A 19,934-nucleotide genomic window follows, 5' to 3' on the forward strand; every position below is an offset into this window, starting at 1 on the left:
GTACCCATTGAACTCCTGACTGAATTTAGACTTTCATTTGTGAGGATGACCTGTTGCTGAAAGGACCCTGTCGCACCATGCCGAAAGCTGACCATCAGCCGCTGTCAGTGAGTGGGTGTTTCTCAAAGTCAAGGGAGGATCCTCTAAACATGTAACCATTAAAGTTCTAACTGAATTCAGAGTTTCATTTGTGAGGATGGCCCATTGGTCTAAGGGCCCTAACACACCAGGCCCAGAGTCAACACTGTCACTGAGTGTCTGTGGCCCTAGCTTTTTGGTGTGTCCATGGTCATTGACCCTAGTCAGCCTTTGTCCTCGGCTTTTCAGCCAATTGAGCACATTGAATCAACAGCGGAGCCCTTGGACTTAACTCAGTTGGATGCAAAAGTCCAAGGGCTCCGCTGTTGATTCAACATGCTAAATTGGCCGAAAAGCCAGGCACAAGGACTGACTAGTTTCAATGACAACGGACACACCGCAAAAATCAGGTTGAGTGAAGGTTCTCAGCCCACTGCAGTTAATGACTGTGTCTGCAACAAAACAATCCATCAATATTTCTGGGAATCTACCAAGATATCCAACTTGGTTTGGGCTCTTAGGCCATTATTATTAATCCAGCCACGAAATCTGATCCATTTTTATCACAAATGTCGCCCGGCTAGCTCAGTCGGTAGAGCATGAGACTCTTAATCTCAGGGTCGTGGGTTCAAGCCCCACGTTGGGCGAATGAGCTTTAGCCCAAGATTTAACCTGACACCAATGGGTTATTGGAAGTGCTATACCGACAACTTTCAAAAGAGGTCATCAGTCCTCAAATCACTTTCCCACAGATGTGTTGGACACATTACTGCAATGTGTTGCTGCTTTGAAAGCTGGAACTTCTCTAAACATGTACCCATTGAACTCCTGACTGAATTTAGACTTTCATTTGTGAGGATGACCTGTTGCTGAAAGGACCCTGTCGCACCATGCCGAAAGCTGACCATCAGCCGCTGTCAGTGAGTGGGTGTTTCTCAAAGTCAAGGGAGGATCCTCTAAACATGTAACCATTAAAGTTCTAACTGAATTCAGAGTTTCATTTGTGAGGATGGCCCACTGGTCTAAGGGCCCTAACACACCAGGCCCAGAGTCAACACTGTCACTGAGTGTCTGTGGCCCTAGCTTTTTGGTGTGTCCATGGTCATTGACCCTAGTCAGCCTTTGTCCTCGGCTTTTCAGCCAATTGAGCACATTGAATCAACAGCGGAGCCCTTGGACTTAACTCAGTTGGATGCAAAAGTCCAAGGGCTCCGCTGTTGATTCAACATGCTAAATTGGCCGAAAAGCCAGGCACAAGGACTGACTAGTTTCAATGACAACGGACACACCGCAAAAATCAGGTTGAGTGAAGGTTCTCAGCCCATTGTACTCTCTGCAACAAAACAATCCATCAGTATTTCTGGGAATCAACCAAGATATCCAACGTGGTGTGGGCTCTTAGGCCATTATTATTAATCCAGCCACGAAATCTGATCGATTTCTATCACAAATGTCGCCCGGCTAGCTCAGTCGGTAGAGCATGAGATTCTTAATCTCAGGGTCGTGGGTTCGAGCCCCACGTTGGGCGAATGAGCTTTAGCCCAAGATTTAACCTGACACCAATGGGTTATTGGAAGTGCTATACCGACAACTTTCAAAAGAGGTCATCAGTCCTCAAATCACTTTCCCACAGATGTGTTGGACACATTACTGCAATGTGTTGCTGCTTTGAAAGCTGGAACTTCTCCAAACATGTACCCATTGAACTCCTGACTGAATTTAGACTTTCATTTGTGAGGATGACCTGTTGCTCAAAGGGCCCTGTCGCACCATGCCGAAAGCTGACCATCAGCCGCTGTCAGTGAGTGGGTGTTTCTCAAAGTCAAGGGAGGATCCTCTAAACATGTAACCATTGAAGTCCTAACTGAATTCAGAGTTTCATTTGTGAGGATGGCCCATTGGTCTAAGGGCCCTAACACACCAGGCCCAGAGTCAACCTTCGGCCACTGTCACTGAGTGTCTGTGGCCTTAGCTTTTTGGTGTGTCCATGGTCAGTGACACTTGTCAGCCTTTGTCCTCGGCTTTTCAGCCAATTGAGCACGTTGAATCAACAGCGGAACCCTTGGACTTAACTCAGTTGGATGCAAAAGTCCAAGGGCTCCGCTGTTGATTCAACGTGCTAAATTGGCCGAAAAGCCAGGCACAAGGACTGACTAGTTTCAATGACAAAAGACACACCGCAAAAGTCAGGTTGAGTGAAGGTTCTCAGCCCACTGCAGTTAATGACTGTGTATGCAAAAAAACAATCCATCAATATTTCTGGGAATCAACCAAGATATCCAACTTGGTTTGGGCTCTTAGGCCATTATTATTAATCCAGCCACAAATTCTGATCCATTTTTATCACAAATGTCGGCCGGCTAGCTCAGTCGGTAGAGCATGAGACTCTTAATCTCAGGGTCGTGGGTTCGAGCCCCACGTTGGGCGAATGAGCTTTAGCCCAAGATTTAACCTGACACCAATGGGTTATTGGAAGTGCTATACCGACAACAATGCAATGTGTGCAATGTGTTGCTGCTTTGAAAGCTGGACCTTCTCCAAACATGTACCCATTGAACTCCTGACTGAATTTAGACTTTCATTTGTGAGGATGACCTGTTGCTGAAAGGACCCTGTCGCACCATGCCGAAAGCTGACCATCAGCCGCTGTCAGTGAGTGGGTGTTTCTCAAAGTCAAGGGAGGATCCTCTAAACATGTAACCATTAAAGTTCTAACTGAATTCAGAGTTTCATTTGTGAGGATGGCCCATTGGTCTAAGGGCCCTAACACACCAGGCCCAGAGTCAACACTGTCACTGAGTGTCTGTGGCCCTAGCTTTTTGGTGTGTCCATGGTCATTGACCCTAGTCAGCCTTTGTCCTCGGCTTTTCAACCAATTGAGCACATTGAATCAACAGCGGAGCCCTTGGACTTAACTCAGTTGGATGCAAAAGTCCAAGGGCTCCGCTGTTGATTCAACATGCTAAATTGGCCGAAAAGCCAGGCACAAGGACTGACTAGTTTCAATGACAACGGACACACCGCAAAAATCAGGTTGAGTGAAGGTTCTCAGCCCACTGCAGTTAATAACTGTGTATGCAACAAAACAATCCATCAATATTTCTGGGAATCAACCAAGATATCCAACTTGGTTTGGGTTCTTAGGCCATTATTATTAATCCAGCCACGAAATCTGATCCATTTTTATCACAAATGTCGCCCGGCTAGCTCAGTCGGTAGAGCATGAGACTCTTAATCTCAGGGTCGTGGGTTCAAGCCCCACGTTGGGCGAATGAGCTTTAGCCCAAGATTTAACCTGACACCAATGGGTTATTGGAAGTGCTATACCGACAACTTTCAAAAGAGGTCATCAGTCCTCAAATCACTTTCCCACAGATGTGTTGGACACATTACTGCAATGCAATGTGTTGCTGCTTTGAAAGCTGGAACTTCTCTAAACATGTACCCATTGAACTCCTGACTGAATTTAGACTTTCATTTGTGAGGATGACCTGTTGCTGAAAGGACCCTGTCGCACCATGCCAAAAGCTGACCATCAGCCGCTGTCAGTGAGTGGGTGTTTCTCAAAGTCAAGGGAGGATCCTCTAAACATGTAACCATTGAAGTCCTAACTGAATTCAGAGTTTCATTTGTGAGGATGGTCCATTGGTCTAAGGGCCCTAACACACCAGGCCCAGAGTCAACACTGTCACTGAGTGTCTGTGACCCTAGCTTTTTGGTGTGTCCATGGTCATTGACCCTAGTCAGCCTTTGTCCTCGGCTTTTCAGCCAGTTGAGCACATTGAATCAACAGCGGAGCCCTTGGACTTAACTCAGTTGGATGCAAAAGTCCAAGGGCTCCGCTGTTGATTCAACATGCTAAATTGGCCGAAAAGCCAGGCACAAGGACTGACTAGTTTCAATGACAACGGACACACCGCAAAAATCAGGTTGAGTGAAGGTTCTCAGCACACTGCAGTTAATGACTGTGTATGCAACAAAACAATCCATCAATATTTCTGGGAATCAACCAAGATATCCAACTTGGTTTGGGCTCTTAGGCCATTATTATTAATCCAGCCACGAAATCTGATCCATTTTTATCACAAATGTCGCCCGGCTAGCTCAGTCGGTAGAGCATGAGACTCTTAATCTCAGGGTCGTGGGTTCGAGCCCCACGTTGGGCGAATGAGCTTTATCCCAAGATTTAACCTGACACCAATGGGTTATTGGAAGTGCTATACCGACAACTTTCAAAAGAGGTCATCAGTCCTCAAATCACTTTCCCACAGATGTGTTGGACACATTACTGCAATGTGTTGCTGCTTTGAAAGCTGGAACTTCTCCAAACATGTACCCATTGAACTCCTGACTGAATTTAGACTTTCATTTGTGAGGATGACCTGTTGCTCAAAGGGCCCTGTCGCACCATGCCGAAAGCTGACCATCAGCCGCTGTCAGTGAGTGGGTGTTTCTCAAAGTCAAGGAAGGATCCTCTAAACATGTAACCATTGAAGTCCTAACTGAATTCAGAGTTTCATTTGTGAGGATGGCCCATTGGTCTAAGGGCCCTAACACACCAGGCCCTGAGTCAACCTTCGGCCACTGTCACTGAGTGTCTGTGGCCTTAGCTTTTTGGTGTGTCCATGGTCAGTGACACTAGTCAGCCTTTGTCCTCGGCTTTTCAGCCAATTGAGCACGTTGAATCAACAGCGGAACCCTTGGACTTAACTCAGTTGGATGCAAAAGTCCAAGGGCTCCGCTGTTGATTCAACGTGCTAAATTGGCCGAAAAGCCAGGCACAAGGACTGACTAGTTTCAATGACAAAAGACACACCGCAAAAGTCAGGTTGAGTGAAGGTTCTCAGCCCACTGCAGTTAATGACTGTGTATGCAAAAAAACAATCCATCAATATTTCTGGGAATCAACCAAGATATCCAACTTGGTTTGGGCTCTTAGGCCATTATTATTAATCCAGCCACAAATTCTGATCCATTTTTATCACAAATGTCGGCCGGCTAGCTCAGTCGGTAGAGCATGAGACTCTTAATCTCAGGGTCTTGGGTTCGAGCCCCACGTTGGGCGAATGAGCTTTAGCCCAAGATTTAACCTGACACCAATGGGTTATTGGAAGTGCTATACCGACAACAATGCAATGTGTGCAATGTGTTGCTGCTTTGAAAGCTGGACCTTCTCCAAACATGTACCCATTGAACTCCTGACTGAATTTAGACTTTCATTTGTGAGGATGACCTGTTGCTGAAAGGACCCTGTCGCACCATGCCGAAAGCTGACCATCAGCCGCTGTCAGTGAGTGGGTGTTTCTCAAAGTCAAGGGAGGATCCTCTAAACATGTAACCATTAAAGTTCTAACTGAATTCAGAGTTTCATTTGTGAGGATGGCCCATTGGTCTAAGGGCCCTAACACACCAGGCCCAGAGTCAACATTCGGCCACTGTCACTGAGTGTCTGTGGCCTTAGCTTTTTGGTGTGTCCATGGTCAGTGACACTAGTCAGCCTTTGTCCTCGGCTTTTCAGCCAATTGAGCACATTGAATCAACAGCAGAACCCTTGGACTTAACTCAGTTGGATGCAAAAGTCCAAGGGCTCCGCTGTTGATTCAACGTGCTAAATTGGCCGAAAAGCCAGGCACAAGGACTGACTAGTTTCAATGACAACGGACACACCGCAAAAGTCAGGTTGAGTGAAGGTTCTCAGCCCACTGCAGTTAATGACTGTGTATGCAACAAAACAATCCATCAATATTTCTGGGAATCAACCAAGATATCCAACTTGGTTTGGGCTCTTAGACCATTATTATTAATCCAGCCACGAAATCTGATCCATTTCTATCACAAATGTCGCCTGGCTAGCTCAGTCGGTAGAGCATGAGACTCTTAATCTCAGGGTCGTGGGTTCGAGCCCCACGTTGGGCGAATGAGCTTTAGCCCAAGATTTAACCTGACACCAATGGGTTATTGGAAGTGCTATACCGACAACTTTCAAAAGAGGTTATCAGTCCTCAAATCACTTTCCCACAGATGTGTTGGACACATTACTGCAATGTGTTGCTGCTTTGAAAGCTGGAACTTCTCTAAACATGTACCCATTGAACTCCTGACTGAATTTAGACTTTCATTTGTGAGGATGACCTGTTGCTGAAAGGACCCTGTCGCACCATGCCGAAAGCTGACCATCAGCCGCTGTCAGTGAGTGGGTGTTTCTCAAAGTCAAGGGAGGATCCTCTAAACATGTAACCATTAAAGTTCTAACTGAATTCAGAGTTTCATTTGTGAGGATGGCCCATTGGTCTAAGGGCCCTAACACACCAGGCCCAGAGTCAACACTGTCACTGAGTGTCTGTGACCCTAGCTTTTTGGTGTGTCCATGGTCATTGACCCTAGTCAGCCTTTGTCCTCGGCTTTTCAGCCAATTGAGCACATTGAATCAACAGCGGAGCCCTTGGACTTAACTCAGTTGGATGCAAAAGTCCAAGGGCTCCGCTGTTGATTCAACATGCTAAATTGGCCGAAAAGCCAAGCACAAGGACTGACTAGTTTCAATGACAACGGACACACCGCAAAAATCAGGTTGAGTGAAGGTTCTCAGCCCACTGCAGTTAATGACTGTGTATGCAACAAAACAATCCATCAATATTTCTGGGAATCAACCAAGATATCCAACTTGGTTTGGGCTCTTAGGCCATTATTATTAATCCAGCCACGAAATCTGATCCATTTTTATCACAAATGTCGCCCGGCTAGCTCAGTCGGTAGAGCATGAGACTCTTAATCTCAGGGTCGTGGGTTCGAGCCCCACGTTGGGCGAATGAGCTTTATCCCAAGATTTAACCTGACACCAGTGGGTTATTGGAAGTGCTATACCGACAACTTTCAAAAGAGGTCATCAGTCCTCAAATCACTTTCCCACAGATGTGTTGGACACATTACTGCAATGTGTTGCTGCTTTGAAAGCTGGAACTTCTCCAAACATGTACCCATTGAACTCCTGACTGAATTTAGACTTTCATTTGTGAGGATGACCTGTTGCTCAAAGAGCCCTGTCGCACCATGCCGAAAGCTGACCATCAGCCGCTGTCAGTGAGTGGGTGTTTCTCAAAGTCAAGGGAGGATCCTCTAAACATGTAACCATTGAAGTCCTAACTGAATTCAGAGTTTCATTTGTGAGGATGGCCCATTGGTCTAAGGGCCCTAACACACCAGGCCCAGAGTCAACCTTCGGCCACTGTCACTGAGTGTCTGTGGCCTTAGCTTTTTGGTGTGTCCATGGTCAGTGACACTTGTCAGCCTTTGTCCTCGGCTTTTCAGCCAATTGAGCACATTGAATCAACAGCGGAGCCCTTGGACTTAACTCAGTTGGATGCAAAAGTCAAAGGGCTCCGCTGTTGATTCAACGTGCTAAATTGGCCGAAAAGCCAGGCACAAGGACTGACTAGTTTCAATGACAACGGACACACCGCAAAAATCAGGTTGAGTGAAGGTTCTCAGCCCACTGCAGTTAATGACTGTGTCTGCAACAAAACAATCCATCAATATTTCTGGGAATCTACCAACATATCCAACTTGGTTTGGGCTCTTAGGCCATTATTATTAATCCAGCCACGAAATCTGATCCATTTTTATCACAAATGTCGCCCGGCTAGCTCAGTCGGTAGAGCATGAGACGCTTAATCTCAGGGTCGTGGGTTCGAGCCCCACGTTGGGCGAATGAGCTTTAGCCCAAGATTTAACCTGACACCAATGGGTTATTGGAAGTGCTATACCGACAACTTTCAAAAGAGGTCATCAGTCCTCAAATCACTTTCCCACAGATGTGTTGGACACACTACTGCAATGTGTTGCTGCTTTGAAAGCTGGAACTTCTCCAAACATGTACCCATTGAACTCCTGACTGAATTTAGACTTTCATTTGTGAGGATGACCTGTTGCTCAAAGGGCCCTGTCGCACCATGCCAAAAGCTGACCATCAGCCGCTGTCAGTGAGTGGGTGTTTCTCAAAGTCAAGGGAGGATCCTCTAAACATGTAACCATTGAAGTTCTAACTGAATTCAGAGTTTCATTTGTGAGGATGGCCCATTGGTCTAAGGGCCCTAACACACCAGGCCCAGAGTCAACACTGTCACTGAGTGTCTGCGGCCCTAGCTTTTTGGTGTGTCCATGGTCATTGACCCTAGTCAGCCTTTGTCCTCGGCTTTTCAGCCAATTGAGCACATTGAATCAACAGCGGAGCCCTTGGACTTAACTCAGTTGGATGCAAAAGTCCAAGGGCTCCGCTGTTGATTCAACGTGCTAAATTGGCCGAAAAGCCAGGCACAAGGACTGACTAGTTTCAATGATAACAGACACACCGCAAAAGTCCAGCTGAGTGAAGGTTCTCAGCCCACCCAAGATATCCAACTTGGTTTGGGCTCTTAAGCAATTATTATTAATCCAGCCACGAAACCTGATGCATTTAGCCCAGCTAGCTCAGTCTGTAGAGCATTAGACTCTTAATCTCCAGGTCATGACTTCAAGCCCCATGATGGGTAAAGGTAGTTTAGACTAAGATTGACTGGACATAATCATGCAATGCCATATGTGGAATGAAGCAACCTAAGACCAAGGGCCCTAGTTTCTCAGACCGGGCGAGGCGGGGGCGCAGCGCACCTGCACTTCGCCAACTGGGTATCGCCAGGTGGATTTTGCAAGTTTAGCACACCGTGCGCGCTGGCACAGCTACTTCTCTTTCCCACCTCCGTCCCTCCTACCTGCGCAAGTCAGAAAGAGGGAGGAGAGAAGGCGTGGAGTGGGGTTTACACAGCCCATTCACATCACACCAATCAAACGAGCCCCCCTTGGGCTGATGATGCAAAGGTAGCCTGGGAGGACGTCACCACAATTGTAAATCAGTGTTGCGTTTTTCTCGTGCGCACGCTCGCTCTCTCCTTCTCTCTCACAGTCTCACTCTGTTTCTTTTCTTTTGACTTTTCTAAGATGACAGATGCTGAATATATACTCCCTATCTGATGCTGTGGCTGTTTGTGGTTGGCTGAGAGGGATGTGAACTCATTAGTTTGCAGCTGTGTTAATCAAATCAGGTTGGGTTTTCATTACGCGTGCCAAACGGTGCCAATCCCCTTTGATCTGACATCAGATGTGACGGGACAGTCAATATAGAGATACATTTATGTGCTGATTGCAGATAGTTGCATTGAATAGTGGTTTTTGTGGGTATTTATTGCATTGTTAATGTGCCTGACATTCTGGAAACCTGCCTGTGAGGTTTTGGTGACGTGTGCGCACTGTCCACCGCTCAGCCAAACTTCGGCTTACACCGCTCCACCTGTGCTGACAGTAGACCTGGTTTCAGCTGGAGAGCTTTTAGCGCACCTTCGGCAAAGGCTCCTGGCACGAAACTGTCACTGCGCCAAGCTGGATCTGTCAACACCTCCCCCTGCTGCGCCGCCACGCCCATCTCAGTGCACCTCGGTCTGCCAAACTACCAAACTCAGCACGCCTCGGGTTGCGCTGCTTGAAACTAGCTCTGTGCGGGGTTCGCCACCCTGCGTCGTGCTGGGAAACTAGAGCCCAAAGTGTTGAGTGACAGTGGTGTAAAACTGGTCGACAGAAGTTGCTTTTTTCATGTATGTGTCATAACAATTATTTATAAATCCACAGTCCAAGGTATTTGGCTACCCTTTTTGAATGTTGAATAAATATCTCTATATGTGTCTCTATTTTTCATCATGTCATATAATCCTTACATGTCTATTTCATAGCATACTTATCTTTAAAGGGACATTGTGTAGCATTTTAATTTGTTTATTGGCAAAAATCGATGTCTGCATTCATAAATATGTCATCATTGGTGTATTATTACCTCCACCAATAATCTGACTTATTCTCGTAAAAGGAGAATTTTGGATTTGTTTGTACATTGGGTGGGTAAATCATTTGGGGGGTTCCATAACGTTTCGCCATCTTGAAAATACATCCGCCAACACAGCATCTGTATGCCCCGCCTTCGGCGTTTTTGTTGAGAGCCAGGCCAGCACTACGTGACTGAGAAGCCGAAGGAAAGGAGCAAGAGGCGCTCTGCTAATATCCTGGCACTACTGCAGCATAACAAAGTCCCACTCTTTGAGCATAATGCAGGATCATGCATATGCAGCATCAAGAGAGACGGAATCCTCGTCGCCAAGAAAGCGCAAAAGGAAATAAAAAAGGCAACGTGACTGGCGAATTCAAAAAACAAGGGTAAATATCTGGGTAGCCTTTCCCAGGTGGAAAGAGCTGCTGAAGGAGAAAGGTAATGCAATCACAGGCCAGCGCCACTGTCAGTGGCACAGTGATGCGAGGAGAAGGATGAGGTGTGAGTGGCTGAGCCACTTGTCAGTTGTCAAAAACAAGACGTGATTGGTTTGTTTCGATTTACACCCGCCCCAACAGTCCTATGTTGTAAACACAGCCAGCATGGTGAGGAGGGGGTTTGTCAACTCACGTCGCGTGTGTCTGTGTAGGAGCCTGAATGAATACTCCATGTAGTATTGGATGACATGGTTTCATCAATGTTATCATAGCTTTTTGGTACACAGCAGCTACCGCTGTTGCAATACGCGTTTGAAACAGTGAGGCGCTAGAGTAAGCTCTCCGTTTGAATGCAATATATGATTTCAGTGTTAGGTTTGTTAGCTTTGTTGTCCTTGTTTTTCACTGTATATCTATTTCTGTCTCTATTGCTATTGGAACTGCGTGTACAATTGAGAGAATCAAAAATCGGTGTCAAACATCTTGTATGTATACACTTCAGAGGCTGATGTTTTTTCAGGGATTCTGTGAGTTGCAGGGTTACCTCTGGACTCCCGCTTGCAAATTAGCTTTCTTAAGATAACTAAGTCATGACCTGCCCTACTCTGATTGGCAAGTACATGTTGCCTAGTTGGGTTTGTTAGGTTTAGGCAAGAGAAGTGAGATTTGATAGGGTTAGGGTAAGAATGTTAGGGTAAGCCTATCACAGGCAGAGTAAGGCAGACTAGGATGGATGACGCTTTTACTATCCTATGAAACACAAATTTGCTCCCCATGGGATGGGAGTCAATTTCACCATTCATCACATGACTGAGACAGGACAGGAAAAAGGTCAAAGGGAGCTGGTGGGTCAGAAATCATAACAATATTAAGATAGCTTGTTAAGATAATATTATCATGATCATGATACTTCCTTCGGTTAGCGTCCTCGTGGCAATTCCTGCTGTGGGTTAGCACTGAGCTAATGGACTGAGCACTCATTATTTGCCACATGGCTGTATCAGATAGAATCAGAATAAGGCTTATTATTAAATAGGTTTTCACTTACAAGCAATTAGCCTTGGTGTTTGTCAGTGCATACAATAATTATGCAATTAACATATTAAGACAGGATAAAACCAGTTTTCTGGTATACTGTGATATGAAATTTTACAGTTAGCATACTGTGTACATTTGCTTATTTATGATATTGACAAGAAATGCAATTAAATGGAGAATATCGCCACTATTTAACTTATTTTCAAAGGGGAGACTTTTTACACATACATAAAAAAAATGTTTCAAGTTTGTGTTTTAGTAATAAATCGTTTGTTCAACCAAAAATAACCTTCCTAAATAAAATTCCTAAATCATCTCCATTATATCTGGTTAGTGGGGCTTTCTTCACATAAAGGTGTTTTATGATGTCCAGTAACATGACACCAGAGTTGTTTTTCTGAAATAGTCTGGGAACAACTTTCAGATTACATTAATATATAATATGATATAAGTCATGTTTTATTGCAGGCAGAAGAGACTAAGTATCAGAATTTTAAAAAGCTGTCCCGTGATATGACAATCCTGCAAAAAGCATGTTAAAAGCTTTTCAGTTATCTGCTACATCTGCATTCATAATGACAATCCAACGTGTCCCTCACATTAATTGCAGGGGACAACAGTGTCGCATTTGGCATCAATATCCTTCATATTTATGAGGAGGAAGGGAATAAACTGTTTGTTTCTGCAGCTTTGATTTCTGAATCACTCATAGCCCAAGAAGCATGTGGAGAGCATTATTAATAGGCAAATGATGATTTTTCAGTTATTAACTCCTCATGATGATTATGTTGTCTAATGAGGAAGGCAGTACAGATGGCAAAAGGACAGAGTGCTCTGGGGGCTGCTTCGTGGTAAAATGACTTCTTTTTTTTTTTTATGTCAGAGTGAGTGTTTGGAAGCATTGTCAGCGCAGCCACTGAGCCGTTAAACTGCTGCTTCCTTCTCCTCAGAGGGTGAGTACACACACGTTCCCCAAAGACTTCCCAGACACTCCAGACAGCATAATCACAGCTGCAAATCCACACTCAATACAATGGATTAGACTGCAGGTAGACAATAAAGCTTCTGCACCGGCTGACATGTAAGATTTAGTGCTCACTGGACAAGAAACGCATTTTACATTGTCAATTTAAAGGTTTGGAATTAAAATAATCTTTATATTTTTAAATATTAATTAAAAAAAATAGTTTCAGTCTTTTTGGAGAAATGTATTTGTATTCAAAATGATGTCATTTTTTTAGTATTTATCAACGCTTTCCACGTTCACATTTTAACTAGATATTACCGGAGTGGAAGGATTTGAGAAAACAAATTAATTTCATTTTTTTTTTAACCAATATTTGAATTTAAATTACAAGCCAGGGTTTAACATTAGTTTTTTTGTTTTTCTTTTTTTCCAGACATCTACTTGCCTGCAGTCAGTTTTTATGTTCTATTTATTCGTGGTTATCAAACAGCAGCAAAGACTTAAGTTAACTGACATTTTTAAACACTCACCCACATCCTCTAACATCAGTGGTGCCCGATCGGCGAGATGGCTCGCTCCTTATATTATAGCTACTTCCATCATCAGCGCCGTAAAAAAGGCTGAGTTTAATTATTTTTTACCACTTGCCCGCTCGGGTAAGTGAGTTGCCGTACTAGCCTGGCATGTCATTTTACTTGCCCCTGACAACTGTACAATCCTTACTCTTTACCCACACACATATGGGAATTTTCTGATTGCTGTTTTTTCTCAGCTCAACCCAAGTGCTTGCAGCACGCTGTAGACTACGGGACTGTCAGTACAGATTGCCTGGTGATGTTAGGTTGAATCATGTGGGTATCAGTGGAAGGCTGACTTGAATTTGGAAACATTTACGTCTACCTGACAGACACTCCTGATGCCTGCACTACGAAGCACTTTATTTAGTTAAAGAACTTCTCTGAATATGTCACATAAAAACAATTATAGTAAAGCCAGACTGTTTCTGCTAATGACTGGTGAGATCTGACTGAAATGTTGCATTTATAATAACGGGAGCCAACTGTTATTTTTTCTTTCTATTTTATTTCCAATTATCATTACACAGATGTCTCATGTTATTCAGAGCTGCTGTGATGGAATCGGCCACGCTCTAAGCTTTGACTGCAGACATAAAATAAATGTTGCACAATTAAAAAGCAGCTTAAAATCATCATTATGTTTAGTGTCCGCTATATAATACATATATAGTTTCCCCACTGTGGTTCTAGCATAACCCTTTGCCCACAGTGTGATTCTCTCAGGCTAAAAAATGTATATATTTGCATCTCATGTCTTCATTGTTCATGAAAGAAGCAGGTCCTGCACTCCATCATTTTACTATAGTTATTAACTAGCAGCACAGAAAATAGCAATATTCCAGAGTGATAAGCAGTCAGTTTTGGCAATCTCAACACAGGTAGCCTGTTTATTTCACCTCCAACACAATGGCGGATAATTTGCAGGTAAAGCATAACATTAGTGTAGATGAAAGACTTCCTGACTGAGCCCTGCAAATATTTGTTATATATTAAACCTCAGGCCTGTTTTTGTGGTTGACATAGTTGCATATAAAGTGTCTACATCTTGTCGTTGAAGTCTTACTGGAACAAAGAAAGTCATCAAAACTAAGCTAGGTTTCTATAATTAAGCAAAATTATGTATCACTGATTACAGCTTATTCAAAAGTATCATTTCATTCATTGATAACAGCAACCACCACACACGTCCACTACAATGTCCGATCATGTTTAATATCAGACTGATGACTGCTAATGATACAGTTAGAAGCTTTGCACTGTAACAGCTTAAGCTAACATTAACGATAGCTTCTAAGGCTGACAGCAAATCATGGAGGTCGGGTTTCTGAGATGTTAAGAAACCACGCAGGACAGAGTGTAAATAGCAGACATTCAGAGAAAACATAAACCAGACAGTCAAGAGTTTGTTTGTTGTTGCCTTGTCAACTAGCTACAGCTGTGTACCTAAATTTTGCCAGCATTGCCATAATTGCTAGCAAAAGTCAATGACCACTGACCAAAATTTTAACCTCCCACAGCTTGTTAAGACACTGTTAATTATATCAAATATTAATTCTAATTAAAGAAATATTTCAATAATTTGGGAATATGCTTTTTCACATTTGTAGGAAGTGAGACAAGAAAATCGACAGGCCTACCAATCTTAAATATGATTTAGGGATGCAGGATAATATTGTCACATCATCAGTATCAGCCGATATTGGCTTCAAAATGAAATATCCGAATCGGCCAACATGCTGATTACATCATTACATCTTTCGTATGGGCCAATATTGGCTTTAAAATGAACTATTAGAATTGGCCAACATGCTTTTTCTTATTTTGCACAATGAATGAATACAGAGAAGAGACTTAATGATAAGTAAAATCAAGTGGGGAAAAAAGTGGATATATCAATATACTGGTTATCGGTCAAATGACTTGTTATACATATTGGCATATCAGATATCGGCAAAAAATCCAATATCGTGCATCCCTAAAATCAGTGGTACATATCTTCTCATCTAACGCAAAAAAATAAATCTAGTATATTTTGATACAAATATAATCATTCATCAGCCCTATATAGTACATATGACAGTATTTCATGTGCAGAGACAATTTCAAGTGAAAATGTATCTTCAGATGGGGATAAAGAAATTTCAAAAGTAAAACCAACCCGTGCTGACAGCATGTCCTACAATACAATTATGTGAGGTTTTGCATGTGATATGAATAAAAAGATGTTTTGAAAACTTTTCAGGAAAACATCAAATGAAGATCCCTCATTTGTGCTGAAGAAGCGCTCAGTGAAGAATGTCACAACATTTAGATTTTGATGCCGGTGAGATGCTGTCAGAACACTCTTTCTCACAGCAAATTATCTTTATACTATATTTATTGTCAGAGAGCATACAAAAAATAATAGAATCACTTTCTGAAGGAAATGATGAGGAGACATATAATACTAGAGAGGGAAAAGAAGACTGTTTTGTCCAAACTCACTGCAGAAAAGAGAAAAAAAATCTTGCCACTTTAAAACCCATAACACCTCATTACTGCTCCTACAGCTTTTCATACTGCATCTCTCACTTGAAAGAATTTGTCTTTTGATCAAAGTTGTGAGGAAAACATTAAGAAGCAAAACCTCTCATACAGAGAGGGTGTTCTTATTGGTAAATTAACATCAGAGATGTGCTGATGAATCCACCTAAAGTCACTTTGCCCAGTGTTTTATCTGCAGAATAGAGGTAATTTTCTACTGAGCACCAAGGCTCTACTCCAGGAACGCCTTACTTCATACTCTCATAGGTAAACTACATCCATGCTAATTCTAAAAACGCCTTTCACAGGTAGAAACAACCCACATCCACACCTTTCAAGTTGTTTTTGCAATGATCTTCATACAACTATAAGAATAATAGCAAAATAGCAAAAACTCGTCACCCTGTTTCAGCCACCAAATAACTAATCTCTCAAGACAGATTCAGCAATTTACATTGTAGAATCTGTTGGCAGCTCTGTGTGAAAGACAAGTCCGGGGGGGTGGGGGGCGTTTGAGGTTGAACAATGCTGCGCTTTAGCCAATCACAATGGAGCGGAGACGTGCAGGTCTCCCCAGGAAATGTGTACCTACAGAAACAGCAAGCTCAGCGTCCATGGCACCCGCTCCACCCAAAACACAGTCTCTTCAATGTGAAAAACACGGACAACAGCACAACTTACAAACGTTGTGCATCCACCAGCACACCTTCCACTCCTCACGACAGGAAAAAAAGGGCATTAGCGGTAACGTTTTTTCCGCCGTTTGGTTCAAGTTGCAGGTAGGAGTGTAACACTGGGGGCACAGCCAGAAGTGAAGGGGGTGAGCGATCCCCGAGGCCCCTGCACTTCCGTTAGACGAAAAACTCCGGGCAGTGCCTCCAGAGGTAAAGGCAGAATTTTTTTTTTTTTTTTTAACTGATGGTTTTCCAGATTGCCAAATAACAAACTCTTGCATGACAGTCAAGTGGCCGAGGTGGAACTAGATTGCTACTTCCCGAAGGGACAGTTCACCCCTGAATCAATAATACATACTTCCTTACCCTTTAGTGCTGTTTATCAGTCTAGATTGCTTCAGTGCGAGCTGACAAGTGTCGGAGATATCGGACATACAGATGTCTGCCTTCTCTCGGGTATAATGGAACTAGATGGCACTCGGCTTGTAGTGCTCCAAGTGCCAAAAAAGTACATTTGAAAAACTAAACAGCAATGTCTCTTTCCAGAAATTATGACCTGATTATTCAAGATAATTCACAGACCTTGTTGTGAGCACTTTAATGTAGGAACCATTTTCTTCTACCAAACTACACCAACCAACTGTACCATTGTGTAAAAGGCAGCATGCATTTTGATTTGGGATGAACTGTTACTTTAACCAGGTAAACAGTAAGCCTACTTCTGCACCGCTGTACCCATATGTTGATTAATCCCCTATTTTATGATTGCGCTGACTGGCCAATCAAAAAGTTGTCAATCAAACTCAATAAACAGAGTAATGACAACACCTTTATAAAGTGATCAGCTACATTGCAGGGGTTGGAAAAGGTTAGGAATGAGATAAAGATGTCTGCCGCACACACCCCACCCAGGCTTACAACTGTCATCATTTTCAAAAAGTTCAGTTTTTAATCATCCACACTAAAATGTGAGGCCACAGTTTTTACAGGGCAGGTTGGTTTTTATTTGGCAAAGTGACTTTCTTTTTTTGTTTTTAGAAATGAGACTTGAATAAATGCTAGCATGACGTGCAGTTGTAGTCTGAAAAAGTGTGTGTGCAGCCTGCAGTGGAAGATGGCCAGTGACTCTGCTGTCCTGTCTCCAGTGGACTGGAGTTCATTCCACCACTGCGGGACACAACAGAGAAGCGCATTGACCAACATGAGCGGCCACAGGGCCCTCAGGGTGACATTGTCAATGGTGCTGTGGTAGAGGAGCTCAGTGGTGTAGGGCTGGAGTGTAGGGTTTGACCAGGGCTTGTAAAACCCACGCAGCAGAAAAATGTTGGAACTGTATGTTTCTGCAACCACGGATACATTACATTTGCAAGTCACTATGTAGCAAATACATAACATTGTGGTTAACATGTGGTTAAGCTTCGGCACAGAAACCATTTGGTTATGGTTAGTAAAAGATCATGTTTTGGCTTAAAATACCCATTTTTGGGGGCAAAATTTGGGGCCTCAAGACTTGAAAAGCAGTGATGTCTCAGTAAAAACAATAACTTTTCGTACCACTATCCCGGCAGGAAATGCAGCGATGTCTTTGTAAAGAATGATCGCTTATCGTGACACTGTCCCCGCTGGAAAAACAGGACAGGTCACTACAGAATATCCACGTTTGGTGCCTAAAAAATGCTGGAAACACAACAATAATTTGCTTAAACACAACCACTTTAGTTGTTTGCTGATCTTGAACAGTGGTCTGTAGCTTAGCAGATGTCTCATCACATCATCCACCATCCCCTCCACCTCTCAATGCCCAAGTCAGCACTTTTATTACATCATTTCAGAAACATTGATATGATTTGTATTAAACGTGCCAGTGTAACCTATCTGTGGTGGCAGAAACACACAATGTAAACATTTGCTTCTGGCGTCTTGGCTGGCTTGTAAGAAGGAGCTGTGCTAACCATGTGAATGCTGCAACAGAGAGGGCAGGGTATAGCGGCTTTGTATGGACATACTCTTAATCACACGTCCACATTTGAAGGTGCAGCCACACTCTGAACTAATGGCCTCTGTGCAGCTCCTCAGGAGCAGTTGCAGGTTAATTGCCTTGCTCGAGGGCATCTCAACAGCAGTAATGCTCTGTTAATTTACTTCACCACCCAGATTTATCCTGCAGGTCCAGGAAGCAGACCGGCCTTTCCGTCACAACTGCAGGAAAGCAATAACTAGGTCTTTAAACAGGAGGATGGAAAATTATTTTAGATTTTTCATCATAAATACAATTGTCTTTGCATAATTCAAAGTGGAAAAAAAAGACTACGAAGCAGTTTAAATGTGAAAACAAGTGATTTGTTAAAGCACCCAGTTAGAGGAGAAGGTACCTTTAATCCAATAATTTAATATTCCAGATAATCCATCTGGGGCTTTCCTCTTAATCTTGACAACACAACATGTCATCCTCATATTCACATTCACAGAACAAACAGACAGCTCTCTAATGATTTGGCTCATGAGGATGGAACCTGGGCTCACAGATCAGAAAAGGTTGAGAAACCTTGCATCAGTCCATTAACCAGGTTTGAAGCTATTAAAATCAAAGCATCCACGAGGCATCATGTTGCACAGTGCCACAATCTGCCACGTGACACAGCCCTGCCCACTGGGACTGGTTGGATCAACACTGTTACAAGGATATAAACAATAAAGCTGGCTCTTGAATGTGCTTTGTTAAAGCATCCGTAGAGCGGGGCAAGAGCCCGATCGATGCTCAGATGTGTTGATTTAGATGGGAGGAAAGATGGCCAATAGGAGATGAGCGTCAACACAGCAGGAAAGTCAATGCCAATCTTTCTGCTCCCGCGACATCGACCCAAACTCACTTCTGTTCATTCCTCATCTTTTCTTATAGGGCTGCATTCAGCTATTCGTTCTCGACACACACTGCTTCAAAGGCCACTGAACTGAAGATCTCTGCCGAGGCACTGTGTATGTGCGTGCGTGTGTGTGTGTGTGTGTGTGTGTGTGTGTGTGTGTGTGCATGTATGAGAGAGAAAAAGCAGGGAAAGCGAGGAAGATGAAATGAGATATGATGGGTGCACCTTGACTGCCAGTGACGTGTGTGTGTGTGTGTGTGTGTGCATGATGATTCTTGTTCGCAGGTTGCTTTAGCAGCACAGCATTCATTATTGGATAAGAACTCTATTTTAAACCTGGAGTGAAAAGAGATGATGATGATGATGATGATGATGCAGGGAGTTAAATCTAGTTTACACAAAATGATAACCTATATTTTATCAGGTCGTTACGATGAATCACAGGCAAGCGGTTTATTGGCATTGTCCAATTTTATTTAGCTCTGAGAAGATTGTTTGATAAATCAATTGACAGATAATTAATTCATTGTCTCTTTTCAAGCAAAACTGTGCCTCTTGTCACTGGGTCCAGCTTGTTAAATGTGAAGATTTGCTGCTTTTATTTATTTTATTATGACTGATTTTTTATGACTTCAGTTTTGGACTGTTGGTCAGACAAACCAAACAATGTGAATAAATCAAGTTGGACTGTAAGGGCCAATTTTAAGTGCCATTCCTAAACACACCCTTTTATGGTGCTTACAATACTAAGCCATTAGAATAATAATTATTTGCAGATTTATATATTTATACATCATTTTCGTGTAGAGTCTCTTGCTCGAAAAGTTACAAAACAATACATTGTAGCTCACAAGAATGTCCGTACACTTAAAATAATAATACAGCTAACTGGCCATTACGTTTCAATTGTACATAATTGTAGGGA

The 19,934-nt window shown here is 43.1% G+C and overlaps 1 protein-coding gene and 9 non-coding genes across 10 annotated transcripts in view; 9 read left to right on the forward strand and 1 right to left on the reverse strand.

Annotated features, from left to right (window-relative positions):
• cdk14 (cyclin dependent kinase 14) overlaps positions 1-19,934 on the reverse strand; it is a 289,130-nt gene that overhangs the window by 266,117 nt on the left and 3,079 nt on the right. The window lies entirely within an intron of this gene.
• Positions 653-725, forward strand: trnak-cuu (transfer RNA lysine (anticodon CUU)). Its single transcript has one exon. It is a non-coding gene; the product is annotated as a tRNA-Lys (tRNA).
• trnak-cuu (transfer RNA lysine (anticodon CUU)) lies at positions 1,534-1,606 on the forward strand. Its single transcript has one exon. It is a non-coding gene; the product is annotated as a tRNA-Lys (tRNA).
• trnak-cuu (transfer RNA lysine (anticodon CUU)) lies at positions 2,433-2,505 on the forward strand. Its single transcript has one exon. It is a non-coding gene; the product is annotated as a tRNA-Lys (tRNA).
• trnak-cuu (transfer RNA lysine (anticodon CUU)) lies at positions 3,276-3,348 on the forward strand. The gene has a single exon. It is a non-coding gene; the product is annotated as a tRNA-Lys (tRNA).
• On the forward strand, positions 4,172-4,244 carry trnak-cuu (transfer RNA lysine (anticodon CUU)). The gene has a single exon. It is a non-coding gene; the product is annotated as a tRNA-Lys (tRNA).
• On the forward strand, positions 5,071-5,143 carry trnak-cuu (transfer RNA lysine (anticodon CUU)). The gene has a single exon. It is a non-coding gene; the product is annotated as a tRNA-Lys (tRNA).
• Positions 5,922-5,994, forward strand: trnak-cuu (transfer RNA lysine (anticodon CUU)). The gene has a single exon. It is a non-coding gene; the product is annotated as a tRNA-Lys (tRNA).
• trnak-cuu (transfer RNA lysine (anticodon CUU)) lies at positions 6,813-6,885 on the forward strand. The gene has a single exon. It is a non-coding gene; the product is annotated as a tRNA-Lys (tRNA).
• Positions 7,712-7,784, forward strand: trnak-cuu (transfer RNA lysine (anticodon CUU)). The gene has a single exon. It is a non-coding gene; the product is annotated as a tRNA-Lys (tRNA).

Source organism: Epinephelus lanceolatus, chromosome 10, assembly GCF_041903045.1.
Source record: "Epinephelus lanceolatus isolate andai-2023 chromosome 10, ASM4190304v1, whole genome shotgun sequence".
Classification (NCBI taxonomy): domain Eukaryota; kingdom Metazoa; phylum Chordata; class Actinopteri; order Perciformes; family Serranidae; genus Epinephelus; species Epinephelus lanceolatus.